At 42.6% G+C, this 16743-nt stretch overlaps 1 long non-coding RNA gene across 1 annotated transcript in view; it reads right to left on the bottom strand.

Annotated features, from left to right (window-relative positions):
• Window positions 1-16743, bottom strand: part of LOC117776186 — a 162177-nt gene that overhangs the window by 75610 nt on the left and 69824 nt on the right. Inside the window, exon 4 of the long non-coding RNA XR_004616407.1 lies at window positions 5853-5935. This is a non-coding gene — a long non-coding RNA (uncharacterized LOC117776186). The remainder of the gene's footprint in view (window positions 1-5852; window positions 5936-16743) is intronic.

A 16743-nucleotide genomic window follows, 5' to 3' on the forward strand; every position in this document is an offset into this window, starting at 1 on the left:
TGGTATCATCAGTAAATTACACCTACGGCTCAGGCACCGTTGTCTGAATTCGACTCGTTCACGAAATGGAGGCTCCTTCACGGTGGCAGGGGATTATGTGAAGGTCCACATGTTAAGGGCACTGTGACACACCTTCTTATGAGACGTCCTTATGAGATGTTACCTTCAGATCAGTCGAAGCCCTTTTGAGACAGCTGAACGATGTACGGGTTATTTGTATTGATTTCTATGCTCTGCGGGATTTAAATTATGCATCAACAAGTGGTCACAGTGGAGTATTGAGTCGTTCCACCTGGAAAACGATAAATAAACATGACCTTTTAGCTAAGATAGTGTGAAGAAAATGGTTCATGTTTTTATTGTTCTCCACAGATATACGTTTTGCTTTGAGAGAAAAGCCTCCATCTTCAATTTTGACTAATATCCACATTGATTAAACTAATTATTATAGATTTATTTCCTCTATTTGGAATGTACCTGCTTATTTTTAATATGTTTTTAAATGAGGGACACTGGGGTTACCTATTTAATGTCTATATGTCTTTTTAGTGGTAGATTTGAATGTCTATATAACAGCATCAATATGAAAACTGTGCTGCACAGAGCACGAGCAATAAAATTAATTAAGACATTTTATCAAAAATTACTTTGAGGAACTCTGGGGTAAAATTCAAAAAGCTCAATTCATTTTATTCCTAATTTCATTTTCAGTTTTATCCATTGGACTCCGGTGAACTGTCTTCCTGGATGAGAAACACAAAAACTAAGTTACATTGAAACTGATGAGCTTTTTTAAAATAATTTGTGCACTTGCATATTCATGATTACACGGTGGCTCATGGACTAAGGAAATCTGATGACGCCCAGACTTTAGAAACTTTTGCAATTTCCTTTAATAAACTGCCACTTCCTGATAAGGTGGTTTTAAACTTAATATATATTTTTTTGTACCTCCTCTGACATAATTCGATCTGGGCTTTGCTCGAAGTCTTTCAATGAAAATATGGCCGATGCCCTCAGCAGACACAGTCAGACGCACAAACACAGTTTGCCCACGTCTTGCACATCTTCGCCTCGGAGCCACTGGAGCACCCAGGTGGCACCGAGGAGGCAGAGCAGGGAGGGCATCAGGAGAAGGGGACATAGCTGGAGATCTGTTCGTGTTTGCTATGGCTGAACGAACTGAGTGTGGCTGTGCGTTGAGAAGAAAGAAAAAAAAAATACATGCACAGATGGGTTGGGGGGGGGGCTTGTGAAAAGGGGCAAAATCACATATCCTTCAGCAATGTTAAAGATGGGGAGATGAGGTTTTCTTTTATTCATATCATGGATAATGTAAGGTACCATTCAGGTATGTTTCCTTTTTATCAGCCTTTGTAGATACAATATTAACAGGTTATATATTTTAGAGCAGTGCCCCAAAAATAAAATGTACAGAATCTAAAATTAAGTTGAACAAAGTGTCTATGATTAATGCATACACGATATAAGAATATTAAAATATTATTGTGGCTGGTATGCAATTCTTTTCAAAAACATACTTTTACACAAACATTTATTTCCTAATATTAAGGTTGGTCCACAAAAATATATTTTAAGACTATCAACTCACTACTGTACATCGGACCTAAGCTATATAAAGAAATAGAGCAGGTTTAATTTCCAAATACACTTTTATACCACTGCTTGCAGACTTATTTTTAGGGTAGCTGAGCAGTTTGGGTCCAGAGAGCATTCCCATCCAATCACATATCAGCCCTTTGAAATTTAGTTGCAAATGCATTAGGTCTGTGTAAGAGGGAGATTGATGCTTTGACCTGTTTGACTTGACTTCCAGCAGACAGCTCCTCGACCTAAACACGGATCATTTGAGACCCTATTTTTGGATTTCCAGTTTTTACAAAAATTTGTTCCAGAAGTATAAGCTGTACCTGTTATGACCAGAGAGTTTCAGGTAAATCATCTCCCCCTGCATGATTTGAGGAGCCGCTCTCAGCTGCAGGGTATTTCAGAGCGTCTCGATGCCCATTAGCCCCTTGCTGCCTGGACAACCAGGCCAGGCTAATGTGCTTTACCTTCAGGAGTGTGAAAGCTGTCCGGTTATCTGCCCCCCCTCCCGCTCTCCTGCTCCCTCACCTCCAGCCTTGTGTCTGCTTGTCACCACAGTGAATAGGCTCGCCGTCCACACTCGTGGGTTTCTGGGCCCCTCAAATGAGATTTGACTGGAGTCATATTCTGATAAACAGGCGCCAGAGCGCTGGTGTTTCCAGTTAACGTGGCTTGCAGGTGCAGCACCTTCCTGATCCCTTTAGGGCTAAAGTGATGCCAAAGTGCTGACATGCACTGCCTCTGCACGTATTTACTACATTTACATACTGGAAGCTGAATCCAATACAACTTACTGTACATCAGTCACCACGTAATACAGGGAAATAAGAGTACTACAAAAAAATATAAAGGTTAAATGAAGCATTCTCGTTTGAAATTATAGGTTTTAGGTACTTCCACTACTTCAAATAAATAGACTTTGGAAAAATAAGAAATAAAAAAAAACAGTTGCTCTCTTTTTTAATGTTCTTATTCTTTGGAGTTGACAAATTTCAAGGTGTGAACATTTTTAGTGCCCGATTCTTACAAACGGATCTAAAATGAAGTTGTAGTAAATGGTTTACAAGAGGGTCTTTTTTTACGAATCATGCTCAATGTCACACCTGAAGCTTCCAGAGCAACTCTTCACAAACTGACATTATGTTAAAATACAGTCCTTTTTGTAGTTTTTACTTCACATTAGTTTGCTAATATGAAAACTTACAGAACTTTGACAGAATACAACATGCAGAAAAGGTGTGCATTCATGTTTCATAAAAATGTTTTTATTTTAATTCAGGTCCTATGTACAGTATTTGATATTATGTGTTTCCTATGTGCTTCCCTAAGTCAGAAACACTTATATCCCTTTGTCAGCTGAATCCTAAACAGTCCTCACATGTCTATTTTTCTTTAAATAAAAATTCAAAAACTACAGATTCGACAACAATCCTGTCACTTCCACGGCTCGTACAACTGTTTCACTTGAGTCTTATCATTGCAGCCGGAAACACTCCCACCCCTCCTCCTCCCCTCTTGGGGGATCTGAGCGGGGTGTTGGGTGGAAGCGAGGGGGGGTGATGCATAGCGTAGGAGGCACATGCTATGATAAGCTAAACCTCGTGGGACGACAGTGAACTTGTTCGCAGCGGTACGCTGCTATCCCGCAGCCATTGATGAGCCTGATACGTTTAATTGGGGTGGTCCATTTCCCATCCAGCCTACCCCCGTCTCACCTCCTCCCACCACTCTTTGGATCCACTCCTCCTTGTCATTTATACCAGAACTATGACTGTAGGCAGGGGGGAGACGGAGGGGGAGGAGGAGCACTAAGAGCACAAGATCCCCCCACTAAACAGAGATAAAGAAAAAATGTAATACTTCCACATTTTCCAGTGCTCCTTTCATCATTACTCAAAAATTAGTTTTTAATGCAATGAGTAGCTCCAATCATGTTAAGGTCTGCATGATTCAGATAGTATCATAATTACAATTAGATTACATTACCGCAATCAGAGAAAGGGGGGATCGTTAAGAGAAGGAATATAAATTGCTTTAGTTTTACAAGTACTGAGCAAGCAGAAATTTGAATTAATCTCCACTTAAACATCTTCCCCCCTTACAGAACTGCAAAGCACGCTGGTTTCTTCCAGGCCATCAATACAAATTAAGAGAGAAGTATGATTTTTTTCCCCTCTTCTCCTCTTTTTGAGGGTCTTAACATTTGAAGTTTCACACAGAGAGCAAATGTTCACTTCACACCAAAGTGACAATATGGGTTCAGAACTTTCTTAACAGGGAAAGTGACTCCTTTACTTTCAGGGGAGGGTGTGTGGTGATTGAGACGTCGCTGCATTCCGCCTTGTGTCATGTGCATGGCTGTGCGCATGACAAGTTGCATGTCCAGATGTCAGTTTGACAATTTCTTTCGTTGTTTGAAATGCATAGATTGTGTTTGCATTGTGTTATGCACATCAACACACAATACGGTTCAGGAAAGGGAGGTTTATGCATAATCTCTAATAAAGATTATGCATTGTGGAGATAAATAATATGAAGATTACACCACGTCCATGTTCTCCATTATGGAATTATTTGACAAAAGCAGGATCATAATAAATATTGAAAAAAGACAGCTATGGTTAAAACCAGATTGGGAAAAAAAGGTAAAACTATTTAGCAAGTATGAGCAGGAAATGTACTTAAATATTCAAAAGTAATAGTATGTAGAGTGTTAGTTTATCTATATGATATTACTGGACTATTATCACTGATGCATTACCACATGTTACAGGATGTGGACCAGATTAACCTTATTTTATAACATCCCATAATCACTGGGGACAAAACATTTGAGCTCAGGATATTCACTTTCATTGTACGCAAGAGAAAAAACATAAAGCCTAACGTGTCTTGTTTACGAGCACACCGAGTGTCCATACACAAATACATTCTTGTCTGTGGCACTCAGCCGGTGTCAGTGCAATGCCTGTCCGCCTGCAGTACATCAACGCGGACACATCACAAAGCACGGGCGACAGTTAATGTCCTCACTGTCCTCTACGACTGAGGAAAGTGTCTCAAAGCCCATTTGGTCACATTGTGCGGGATTATCCCGACCGGCGGAGAGAACAATAAAATACAAATCACTCAGAAACAGAAGTATAAACCATCAGTGGACTGGTGAAGTTAACAAATCCCTGATCCGCTAATGAATTAAGACTCCAGTCAAGAGCGGGCGTCGCTTTCTTGACGCCGGCTGACAGTTTCTCTGAGCTACTCCCCTTCACTTTCCACACAAACAACAGTTTTCATCAACTGTACTTAACGCATGAATGAATAATTAAAACAAAGCACTCTCCTCTCCTGTTCGCATCTCATGCTGCAGTTTGTGCAATTAATAACACAGATGATCGCCTTAGTTATGTCTGCATAACTTTTTTTTTTTTTTTTTTTTTTAGGAACTATGCCCATTTGCGAGATATCAATTACTTTTTTTTTTTTTTCCTGCTTCCTATTTATTCCCTTCTTAGGCCACGATTGGAGATTAATGTGCGCTTCTAAATTACCACACATGCTGGCCATTTATCAGCTCCAAGAACAATCCTGCAGATTCATCCCAACGCTAAGTGGCAGAATATTCATGAAATAGGGGGAAAAAAGGAGCAATTTTGTTCACCCTTTGATGATTAAAAAAAAAGTGGAAAATTTCTCACTCTTGCTCATTTACTTTGTGGGGTTTTTCGTCATTGTTTTCTCGTGCGGCCACTCAGAAAAAGGACAGGCTTCATTGTGGAGTCAAATCCTTCTTAATTTAGCCGAAAACACGGACTTATATTTATGGGGGGTGGGGTGGGGGGGGAAACAGCGCGATACATTACGGTCATACAATGTGATAATGGTGATAGCACGGTGCATTGTGCTTGTTTGTAAAGCCGTGGTGCAGAGGCCCATAATAGACCAGCATTCAATCCCTGACTTCAGTAATGAGTTGGGTAAACAGAGCTTTCAAAATGAGTTTCTAAATCAGTGCATGGAGGCAGAGAAGAGGGAGGAAAGGAAAGAGGAAAGAAAAAAAAAAACACAGGGGCTGGGGGCTTTTGGTCCTCGACACCCCGGCTTTAATCAGGCATTAGGAAAAGGGAGTGAAGATGTTATGAAAATGCGGCGCTGGCCTTTGTTCGGCGTCTGTCATGGCATTGACTTCCCTGACACAATGCTACAATGCATGACGGATCAAAGTAATTAAAGTTCCAATAATTTACCTTCCTCTGTTGCGTGTCAAGTCTGCCAGACCGGCTGCTCTCAGGCCCTTCATTGATTTCCTCACCACTATCAGAGCGCGATCCTTAAAGACAGGGAGACATGAGGGCAGGGAGTGAGTGTGTGTGTGTGTGTGTTTAATAACTTTTCATGCTGGTATAATAGCAACGCTTCAGATGCTTAACCATTAATGATCACAGACAGATGACGGGGACAAAGAGACGAGTGCCTCTGAACCCGCCTCACCCGTTTCCCTCCTTGTCAAATCACTCTTCTCCCGACTCCTTCTCCTGATGTCGCCTGTCAACGGGCAACAGCCGCAGTGTTCTGACTGCACAATAACCTTCCCCGCCGGCTCGCGGTGGTCAGACCGGAGCTCGTCTTCTTCACCTTGTTAAACTTCAGAATCCGGGAGAGAACTCGGCTTTATCCCCAAATCCGTGGGAGATTCAGACGCCGGTTTGTGAGGATTGTGAAATCATTATCGGTACACAGAGGAGTAATTCTGTCTGCCGTCCAGGCCCGGGGATTGGTGTGTAATGCTTAGGAAATACTCCCTGCGTTGCCGCGGCAGCCCGGTTTCACCACAACAGTCAGAATAAAAAAAACTTCCCTCACTCATGCACTCGAGGTTACTCCGTGTCTGTCGTCTTGCCTCCCTCGATTCCCCCCCCCCTTCTCAGGCACGACAATGTGTCATTGTCACTGAGGTTTTGCGGCAGGTTCCCGCACTGTGAGGTGCGGCATGGTGGAAGGAAGGAGGGAAGGGGGGCTCTCTTTTGAAGGCTTACTCCCCCCAAAAACCGTCTCTCCTCCCTTGACGAAAGTTAAATGGTTGAAGTATTCCTGTTCTGAGATGTGATTAGTGTGTCACACATTAAAAATGCCATATTAAATAATCCCATCCTTCAGGCTTTACTTCCTCACCAGGTATTAGCTTAGACAGAGAATAATCCTAAGCTATTTGGAAGTAGGGAATCCACATAAAGATCTTGGCACTCGGTGTTTGAATTTTTCGATCTGCCTGGTAGGTGTGATACTCTGTACGGACTTACAGCGCAGACAGCGGCGGAGGGAGCCGAGCTCGAGCGCTTAGAGCTCACCGACGCAGCGCCAGGTTCTCTGTTTCTAATCTCGTCTCTCGTCTCCTCGCTCGAGACATGACTCCCAAGATTTCTCGTCACAACTCGAAGGTTTGAGATGATGCGGGAATGAAAGCTGGAGGACGTGTTTTCTACGATGTTTGACTTTGTGCAAGTTTGTTCCATGTTAAAGATTTAATAGTTCTGTGTTGAAATACACTGACACGAATGTAAAGAACAATGTTGGTGCTGTTTAGGAGTTTAGCAATATTTATTAATCTGATCAATTGAGAGGTCAACATCCCAACATATGGGATGTTGCCTCAAGATTTTAAAGAAATTAAATTACCTTTTTTTAAATCTACTGTTTTACCATCACATACGATGTCAAAATTACAATTCCAAATTTGGAAAGAGTCAAGGTCAACAAAAGCTTGTCAATGTTTTTTCTATAATTACTGTAAATGAGAAGCTGCTGGTGTGGCGATTTTCCAAATGTGATACGTTCCGAGTTCATGTGACTCTGAAGAAGAAGTTGTTTCCATCGGTAGAAAAAAAAAAAAAACAGATTACACAACTGCGGCTAGAACTGAATCGGAGCAGGACAGGAATCTTTATCATGTGTCGCGTGTCATGCGTTGCCCGGAGCGGGGGCAGGAATGATGCTGCAATCAAAATGTAGAAGTAACGCTCCTCACATGTTGTTTTATGGTATCAAAGAGTGCGATGAAAAACAAATCTGATCGCATATGGCCCCTCGAGGTTGATTTTATTTTCATCTCATGGAAACTTATTGGTGCAATGATTTGTAATTTGTTAGCGTCGGACAGCATGGAGACATAAAGGGTCGTTTCAGCTGAGACACTGGGACCTATTCATGCGCTGCCCTACGCAGAACAAAATATATGGGATGAATAGAGTATTTATAAACTCATTACACAATGCAAGAGTGTGAGCAAGTGTCGAACATGGTAGAAATGTCAGTATGTCCTCCTGCCTGACAAAGGGGGCTTTAAATCGGTGGGTTTGTTTTCATCCCTGCTCGGAGGTCAGCACCCTGTGGCTGTGGATGGCTAATTATCATCGCGCAAATGGGTCACGGTTGTCATTACTTCTGGTCACATGATTGTGTTCATCCGACATGTTTTTCTCGCTCTTTTTCCGAACGGGGGATGACAATGGAGCCACAGTATTGGGGAGACGCCTCAGAATTCCCCCCCGAGGATAAAGATTTGTTACGCGGTCACAAGTCATTTCAATTCGGAGGTATATTTATCACAGACACTGGGTCATAACCTCCCCGGCTGGTTTAAAAATACAAATCCTGAGTGCTGTGCTGTGTTGTGTACGGAGAAGTCCTCCCAACTCGAGTTTTACAGAATTAGTTTTACACTGCACATGAATTGACAAACCAATAATACATTTGTAAACAAGACTCAATGGCGCCTGTTCAGCTCTCTGTGTGTGAGAGGTCAACTACTACACAACTGTGTGTTTTGCTTGAGGGGACGCACTTAAGGTTATACTGGTGTCACCGTTAATGACCTTTTATACAAAATCAAACCAACTAATACATTTAAAAATGGTGTGTTTGCCAGTGTTTTCCCAAAAAACCTAGATCACTGTTACCAATAGGATTTGAAGGGTTAACTCTTGGGTTAAGGTGGTTTTTCAAAAGGGCCTAAGGGAGATCTTTAAGAAATAAAACCATTGCCTGGTTAGATGATGGAATTTATTTGTTCCTTGTCTCTGGTCAATCCTGCATTGAATGACTTTTTGTCCTGTATATATTATGCTGCTTTCAGACTAGCATTAAACTCTGGATATTCCACTGAAATTATGTCTGGGTCAGTTGCTAAGGACACTTTCTTGAGTATTTCCTGACAGCCCCGATGTGAGAATACAGACATACACGACAACTTGGAAAGACAACAAGATTCAAGAGCTTCTGGTTAAAATGTCCGGACCTATTCGGTGTGAAAACGGCTCTAGTTCCTCTTCTATGGTGGTTTAAGGTATCATAGTTATTAGAGAACATTGTCACGGCGAGAGGAAACTAACAGTCACTGTGGGAATTGGATACAAGAACATCCAACCTTAGCACTGTAACATTACACTACTTTTAAATAACATTATTTATATGACCACAACTCATCAGAAAAAAATCATGGGTCAATTTAACTACACAAAAAAGTTGAAATCCACTCGATTAGAAAACTGGTCAGAGACAAACATAACATTGTGTACCGCAGTTTTTCCCAAATACAGCTCTATTATGCAGCTAATTACCGCAACAGACTGTTTTCTCATTTTCTATTAGCGCGGATGGCGAGTCAAAGCCAGCCTCGGAGCACAGTTGGAGGCGAGCGTTTACAATGATCTCTACACATTTGATTTGAAACAACGACTGTTTGTTTCAAGTGCAAAGATGGTGCCAAAAAAAGTCATGTCAGATGATGTGTAATCTTTGTCAATGCAGCTGTTTCTCTCCTTATTTATTCCCTTATGTGTATTTTTGGAGCCAAGAGGAGATTGTGGCATCGAGGAGGCAGCAGGAATAGAGACATCAGATGCTTTTTTTAATGTCAATTGGCATAATGGTGACAGTACATGAATAATATTAGTTAATATTATGACTCTATGAAGTAAATCACTCTTCAAATTCAGAATCAGCAGACAAAATGCCGTTATTAGAATGACCTGAATCAAGATTTAGAAGTTATTAGTAGCTACATTGTTCGTAAAAATTCTCTCAGGGATAATCATGGATGTATTCATGACTAAAGCCAGGTGGTGGATGATGCTCGGAGGAAAGCAAATACCCATTTGTGTTTGTTGCATCGGTGAACATTGTCCATCCACTGTGGGCCTGTCGTGATGTGACCCGGGGCGCCAAAAGTGCAAAAACACACCATGTGTTCTTTCGGTGCATCTTTAAATGGCTCCGACGCAGATTGGGTTGAGGTCAAGAACGAGCAGAGGTGATTTTCGAAAAAGAGGATTTTTCTCTCCCAGTACAATAGAAAAATTGCACAGTTTAGATTTTTCCCAGATATGTAAATCTAAAGTTGCACGATGCCAATTACACTCTGCCATGGTTAAGTGTTTCTGCAGAAAAAGAAATGGAGAAACAGAGAAAACGATGCTTGCCTTCTATTTGTCTTTGACAATGCACGGATGGATTATGCCCAGAAAACCATGAGTTATTCAATTTCCACCTGGAAAAGCTTAGAGCTCGCGTTCATCATATTACGAGCGTATCTGCTCGATTGGATATAATTCACACCTCAACGGAAGCTTACACCTGCTTGAAGGAATTAGGGCTGAGGCCTTTAATAAACGTTTAAACCTGTCAGACAAATGAGATAAGTGCATTCACGACCTGTTCCTCCTGTTCACCGCCTTAATTCCATCTGAGGGGATCCCTATCCGTACCTGCGGAAAGTAGGATATCAAATCTGCGAGATTCCAAACGGGGCCCTTAAGACCAGGAGGGGGCCAATTCTCTGTCAAAAGCAATTAGAAATATATTTGATGAAGGTCACCTAGTGTCATGCACAGTGACAGGAGTGACGGTATTTGCAAAGGAGGAAGAGAGGGAGGTAAATGCTTGATTTTTTCCCCTCATCATCCATTATAAATGCCTCCTCTGGAGAGTGTGAGTGTGTGTGTGTAGACAGAGAGGGAGGGGTGAGGGCCATGAGTGGGGCCCCGCCGAAAAAGACAGTAAGCGGATGCTAACTTCCCACTGAGAGAATTTCTCCAGGTCGAATGCAAAACGTTCCCGACTAATCATCCGCGCCGTGGAAACGCCAGCTGCGGCCCGTGGTAGGATTATCATTCTCATAGACCTCTTACCGAGCTTTTAGCTAAATGAAAAATCTGCTCCATAGCCTAGGGAGAAGGCAGCGTGCAGATAAGAAGGAAGAGTGTTTACCGAGAGGCAGCGCCGGTGAAAAACAGAACAGGTTTTTTCCTTTCCTCTGCAATGTAAAAATGGTAAGGGGAAGAAATCATTAGGCTGGCAAGGAGCGAGGGGGGGGGGGGGGAGCAAAGGAAAGGAAGGAAATAGACTCGAGAAGAGAGAAGATCAATGTATTTACACGATTCATTTGTGACAAAGTTCTTCTGGGCTCATTAATTTAATGTTTCTGTTTACCTTCTGTCCTGAGGGCAACATGCAATTTGTTATTCTATTGTTCTCCGCTCCACTCCTTGCTTGCTTTCTCCCCACTAATATTTTCCATTACACAGCTGACTTATAATCCTGAATCTCAGACGACGGAGGCGGATAATGGAATCACCATCTTCATCACCTCGGTGCTGGACCCGCTGCCACCTTTGGGCTTGATCAAATGAAATAATCAGTTTAAGCGGGAGGCAGAGGTCAGTGACGAGTGGAGTAATCTTATGAGACTCTTTGCCGCACCCCACCCAAACACACACACACACACACACACACACACACACACACACACACACACACACACACAGACAACCAACCTAAGGGTAATGGATCTCTATTAGCGCTCTATTACCGACATCTGTAACAACGGAGCAACGCGCCAAACATTGCTAACAAGGGCAATGTATTTGGAAGTCACTAACCTGCTCCCTCCGGACGCTGCCTCTCATTACAAAGCTATCAGGACCATTCTGTTTGCCCGGACACCGCAGTGGGGAGGGCTGGGGGGGGCGGGGGTGTTACTGGTTGGGCGCTGAAATAACAATTAAAGGCCCCTCTGCAGAAGTCCCACCGCAGAGCTGTTAGGGGGTTTTCGGGTAGTCCCTGGGGTGCCCTAGAGGTTCAGTTGCTCTTGACCCTCCTCGTCTGATTTGACAAGAGACAATGCCCGAGCAGGGGGTTAGTTTATTATTACGAGACCTAATTCGCACTTGACTCTGAGGTTCGGAGTCAAACGTGAGTGGGGAAAGTGCATAAATGATTTACAAGCCAAGGGATTTGTATAAATATAACTAAGAAATGCCACTGAAGTCCCCCTCCTTGATTCTTCATGCTCCGCTCCAGTCTTAATCAAATAAACCTCAGAGTCTTAAAGGAAACCAAACCAATTTTGCTTGGAAAATAAAGCGCCTTTCTGTGAACTAGTTCAAAGTGATTACTCTGATTAGAGCTCAGTGTAGAGGCATTAGATATGGTCTCCGTCAATGATAGTTTGATCTTGACACGGGTCTTTTTGAACCGGGGGATCGGGGCCGACAAGAGCCCTGATATTAAAGACGTAGCCCGAGGGCGAAAGATGGGCCCAGTCTTAGGGATAAAAGGTTGCAATCACTTCCTGGGACTCACGACAGGAGCTGAAGGTGACACTCAAGCACAACACGCCATGAATAAATACCGCTCAACCCTGCTGACACTGTCGGTCACAATGCGTTTAGATAAACACACAAAAAGAAAAGGATTTAGCATAAGTCCATCACATTCGCGCTCTGTGCCTGATGCTGACCGTATGTAGACTGTCAAACAATGTGGAAATACCCCCAGCATGATGAGGCTTAATCCAATTGGCATTGGAGCCAAACTTGTAAACTAATCTATGCATTAGCCCAGCTGGCACAGTGCGCCCAAACGGCTCCTCTGGAACCTGGAGTTTGGAGCTGTTTGTCGCCCGCCAGCGATAAGAGCCCGTGCAAGCCCTCGGAAAAAGTGGGCTTAGCTCCTGCTCTTTTCAACTGGAATCACTTTAGTCCATTTATCACTCTACCTGTCTCTGAGACCTATTTAAGATTAAGGTCAGTAGGGGAAAAAGCAAAAAAAAAAAAAAAACGGCTCCCCTTTCAGTTCTTTAGATACTTTTAAAATTCATAAGTCAAGAGGCTTAGGCTTTCTCAGTGCAAGTCTTCATAACAATGAGAATTCTAATATTTTATGTAAGAATAGCTGACAGGAGATTTTTTTTTTTTTTTCCCCCCTTTCCTTCTTGCTCCATTTTGCCCTATCAAAGTATAAATACACTCGCGGGTTTTTGACAAGAACGGAGACGAGCACTCTCAACTCCTGACTGGCGCTGACGGACATAAATCCCACCCGATCACATCACATGCATATTCCAAAGACGGAGGAAAAGAGGTGCGTGGTTCTCCCAGCTCTGTACCTACATTTCAAAATTAAAGACGGAATAAACCTTTCCAATACGCATGCGAGGCAGACGGATAGCAAAGTTGCAACAATCTTTGAGGTCTAACTTCGCCGCACAGCAGCTTCCACGTTTTTTTCGGGTTGTTTTTTTTTTAAACTGAATTCATTACAGTTGAGCTTTTAAGCTCACAGTACACATACAGTGCTAAGTGGATACTGATGCCAACTTTCGTCCTTGTTACGGCCTTCAGACTTTGAAAGTTAAGAGTGACAATTAAATCATGTCCAAACACAGAAATAATTGAAAGTTATCTATGTTTTATTTATTTTCTATTGTTCCATTTCTCTTAAAATTAAGGCATAACTGAAAAAAGACATACTAATAAAATATATTTCTGTTTGTTGTGGATATTATAGCTTTGTGATGCACTCAGCAATAACTGTGTTTCTGTGTGTTGAGTAGATTAGTCAAGAGTCCGGAATGTGGAGAAAGACGCCACATTTACACATGGCCGAAATATGTTCTCAGGATTGAGAGTAATGTTCTTTTGCTTGTTTTCGTTTCATCTGCAGCTCTAAACAACCCAGAAGATTTCAAGGTTGGCTTGTTAGACACGACAGTATCTGTACTTGATTAAGATCAAGATGTCGTTCTCGTGCATAAACTTTCAACAGTCGACTAATTGGCATCAATCATTTCGGTTTATCTTTGAAGTTCTTTTAAAGAGTCAGGTTTGTCACTGGATATTCCGCAGATAACCAACAAATTAAACCACAAAAAAGAGGATGAAAAGAGAAAGTACAAGCCAAACTCGGAGAAAAAGGAGCCCTAGCCTGCGCGCCCACATACTCATGCAGTTAATAATCTATACTGCAGTCCATTTCTATAATGCAGAGTAAATCCCAGAGCAGTTCAGCAGTGCAGTTACCCTACAAGTAAAAGCAAATGCCTTGCAGTCTTGGCTGCTCGCCACCAGCTGGTGCTCCAGTCAGCTGTAGGTAAAGAAAAGAGGGGAAAAAAGACCATGTTTTACATACTCTAAAAGCCAGGGGACTGGTTTTGGACCAATGTCAATTTTCTCCAAAAAATTCAGGGAATCTGAGTGCTTCTTGCTACTTGGATGGCGGTGTATGTCTGCCACGGGGTCAGATACAGCTCGGAGTGCAGAGCAGCATTACAGTACATGCTGTTCTGTGTGTTTGGTTGCACATAAAAAGGGTTCTGTGCAGTAGCTGTGCTGCAAGTTATAGAAGTATTAATGTAGCGTTCATATCTGAGATATACGTCCAGAAATGCAAACATGCCTGTGACTGCAGGTGTTTTACGTGATCTTTGAGGGTCAAGAAGAGAAAGTTAGGAAGATACATCGACTCACACGAGGCTTGAAAAGTTAACATCTATATTTTTTTGGTGTTTGATGAAAAACAAGCAATTCAACATTGAAACTAAATAAACAGCATCTTTCCTGTGAATCTGAGAAGGAGCCGGAATAAGTTCACGTTAAATGACGGAGGCTGATATTGAGCCACAGGGCAGAGAGGATCCCCCCGCCCCCCCGCCCCCCTCCTTAGAAAACCTAGTCTAGACCCTCCGAGCCTCCTCCTGTATTTGGGTCATTGTATTTGTGTGAGGGATTCAGGGGCGGTGGGACACGGAGGGGTGGGTGGGTGAGGGGTTGAGGGTATCTTAGAGGGGGGTAGAGGCTCAGCGCGACTCACCAATAAATATGCCAAGCTGCTTTCTTTTCCTTTTTTTTTTCCTTAAAGGAAGAAAAGAGAGATTTACATGAGCAATATAATATTCTTGCGTGTAAGTGATATTTGGGCCGGCTGTGAAAGAAAATGCCTTTGAGATGACTTGAATAATGGACTGCCCCCTATTGAAGCTAAATAAGAAAATTGAAAGCACAAATGTAGAAATTAATTTCTCCTCTCTGGCATTTTCAGCGAAGAGTGGGTGGAACAGAGATTCACTGTTAAGCATTTTGTCTAATTGAATTTTTGTTTGTCTAAAAGCTTATTTTAGAGTCGGGGCAGCGCGGGGCAAACTTTATTTTTTCTTTCTCGTACTTAGTTCCTTTAACTTGTAAACACATATTTTCTCATGACACTAATTCCAATTTTTTTATTTCTCCCTGGTGCAGCCATACAGTAACCCTCTGACCACAGGCCAGAAGTTGATATTGTGCTGCATTACGCCCGAGTACACTTTTGGCAAGGAGACGTTCGGAGACGTTCGGAGACGTTTACTTAATCGTACACGTCAAAGTACTTGTGTCAAATCCCCGCAGTCCTTTATGTGAACAGTTCATCCCGAAAATGTTCTAATTTCTTGTCTAATGATGCCTATTGTGGAAGCCGGCGTGCAATTTTCTTAGAACGCCTAACAAACGCTCTCCCCCTCCCCGTGTCCTCCTAACCCCTAGCTCCAGTATCTACTCCGGTGCAGTGTGTAGGTACAGGGGCCGGCCTCATCTCATTTTCGACATATAATATGGTAATGTAATGAATGCCACTTCAATTAGCACAATCACTTCATGTTCCAAATGGAAACGCTCGCTGGCAAATGACAGCCTAATCTCGGCCACACTGGATTTTCCTTTGCCCGCCGCAGGAGAAGAGGGAGAAAAGTTCATTTGAGTACAGTAGTTAACAATACCTCCTCATCACCTTGAGGCCATATTTAAATTTGCCATTGAAGAGTAAACCCTCGTTCTCTCCCTTTTTTATTTTATTTTTCAACCCCGTCCTTCTCCCGTTCTCTTTCTCTCCCCCCTCCAATCAAAAATGAAACAACCTAGGCCCCGACTAATTAAGTGTGTGAATATCTGGACCCTAATTAACATATTTGTGAGACAGGCAGACGCAGGGAGGGCCTCGCCACAGCTCCCGTGTTTGCTCACAGCTTGAGCAGCATCGCTCCGTTTCAGTTAAAAAGGGAAGCCGAGGCGCGTTCGGGCTCCAGGTCTGCCCAGGCCCCTCCAAACAGGGGGAGAAAATGCCAGTAATTGGATGACCGTCTTATTATCCCTTTGTTGGTTGCAATTCCCTGATTAGCATTTTGGAATATTTTAAATTATAATCCAGGAATTAGGGGATTTTACTGCTTTCTTCCCTCCGACCTCCCCCTCTCTTCAATTAGCCCTGACACTAAGCAGGAGGATGAGTCCGCTGAGGTTTTTTACACATGTAGCCAGGTAGAAACTCATGTCATTCTGCATGGAGGTGTTTTAAACACAATGAACAACGTGTACAACATTCGGGGACAGCCTTGGCAGCTTGTGACGTACCTATCCTCTATTCTGTTTCTATGTCATGTGAACAGGATGTAGAAAAACAATAGCAGATGCATTTTACCTGAATGTACCTCATCAGTGAGCTCATGCAGCCACTGCGAGTGCTTTTGTATTTCACATAAAACTATCGTCCACACCCTCTCCTCCGTCAAATATTTACATATCAAATTGTGCATTTCACAAAGTCTCCATTGTTGTCGCGGGGTGATTATCTCCACTGATTTTTGGCTTCTTGTTTTTTTCTGGATGCTTCCTGTTTATTTAGGACGATTCAATAGAAAGCTCGAAACTAAAACTAAACGTCTGTAATAAACTAAATGTTTTCTTCTGATTGTTTCAGTGACCCCAGGCAATCGTGGATGTGCGCCTGAGGTTTCATGACAAGGGTGGATGGTCGAAGGGTGTGTGAGTGTGT

The sequence above is a fragment of the Hippoglossus hippoglossus genome, chromosome 2 (assembly GCF_009819705.1).
Source record: "Hippoglossus hippoglossus isolate fHipHip1 chromosome 2, fHipHip1.pri, whole genome shotgun sequence".
In the NCBI taxonomy this organism is placed as follows: Eukaryota; Metazoa; Chordata; class Actinopteri; order Pleuronectiformes; family Pleuronectidae; genus Hippoglossus; species Hippoglossus hippoglossus.